Source organism: Corythoichthys intestinalis, unplaced genomic scaffold (assembly GCF_030265065.1).
Source record: "Corythoichthys intestinalis isolate RoL2023-P3 unplaced genomic scaffold, ASM3026506v1 HiC_scaffold_76, whole genome shotgun sequence".
Taxonomy (NCBI): Eukaryota; Metazoa; Chordata; class Actinopteri; order Syngnathiformes; family Syngnathidae; genus Corythoichthys; species Corythoichthys intestinalis.
Genome location: NW_026651645.1, coordinates 32,501 through 34,102, shown reverse-complemented (window position 1 = coordinate 34,102; position 1,602 = coordinate 32,501).

The following is a 1,602-nucleotide window of genomic DNA, read 5'->3' as shown; positions in this document are numbered from 1 at the left end:
GGCGTGGAAGCCGCTTGGGCTCTAGCAGAAGGCCGAGGTGGAAGCCACTTTGGGCTGTGTGGCCGGTCGGCCTACCAGGGGCGTGAGAGCAGCTTGGGCGATGGCGGAAGGCCGGCGTGGAAGCCGCTTTGGGCTGTGGCCGGTCTGCCTACCAGGGGCAAGGAACCACAATAGCATCTACCAGGGGCAAAGCGCAAATTCGGTCTACCAGGGGCAAGAAACATTAATACAGTCTACCAGGGGCAAAGCGCAAATTCGGTCTACCAGGGGCAAGAAACATTAATACAGTCTACCAGGGGCAAGAAACCAAAATTTATTCTACCAGGGGCAAGAAACATTAATACAGTCTACCAGGGGCAAGAAACCAAAATTTATTCTACCAGGGGCAAGAAACATTAATACAGTCTACCAGGGGCAAGAAACCAAAATTTATTCTACCAGGGGCAAGAAACATTAATACAGTCTACCAGGGGCAAGAAACCAAAATTTATTCTACCAGGGGCAAGAAACATTAATACAGTCTACCAGGGGCAAGAAACATTAATACAGTCTACCAGGGGCAAGAAACATTAATACAGTCTACCAGGGGCAAGAAACCAAAATTTATTCTACCAGGGGCAAGAAACATTAATACAGTCTACCAGGGGCAAGAAACATTAATACAGTCTACCAGGGGCAAGAAACATTAATACAGTCTACCAGGGGCTGCATTGACAAGTTCGCACCGTAAGAAGAGAATGCGACTTTTGCAACCTCTTTTTCCTTTTTACATGATATTCTTTTTCTCTATCGGGGAAAACACTGGTGTGCTACATCACTGGAAAGCTAGAAATCCCACTAAAGATTAAGCCATAGTTATAGAGGTAGATATCCCTGACTTATTGTCAGCCACCATTTGGGTTCTTCATTGTGACGCGAATTGTTCAAAAATTTAAATTATGCAAGGGAAGAGTTGCTGTTTTGGGTTTTTTTTTTTTTTTGTATTGGTAAATTTTATTGAATTTTTTTTAAATTAAAAAAAAAATCTTTTTTTTTTTTCTTTTTTACTTTTTTGGTATTTATTATTATTATTATTATCATCATTATTCTTATTATTTTTTTAAGAAAAGAAGGAGAAGAAGGGAGAAGGGGGTGCGGGAGAGCAAAAATAAAAGAAAAAAAAAAGAAAAGAAACAGCCTCTACTTAGGCTGCAGTTCACTTTTCCTCCACCGGAGGGAGCTCCAGCAGGCGAAAATCATACCCCCTCACTCAGAGGGGTTGATTATACAGGGAGGCCTCAAGAGCGGGAGAGCTGAAAAACCCTTTGGGCACGATATCGGGAGAGGGTGATTCGAGACGGCGTAGCTCCAGAGTGGCCGGAGGGAGCCTCGCCAAACTTTCCCCCGACACAAAGGAGACCCTAGGCAGGCCTCGGGCGCTAGGGTTTCAGCCGCAGTATTCTCCGCTCGCGGCCATTTCAGACAGCGACCCTACGGAGACCCTCGGCGAAAGGGTTCCCGACGCTTTCGCGCCGCCCTCTCGCTCTCCAGCCCCGCCGCGAAGCTCCGTAGCCACGCTGTGACGACCGACGGGCATACGTGACCCGCCATCGGAGGGCTCCC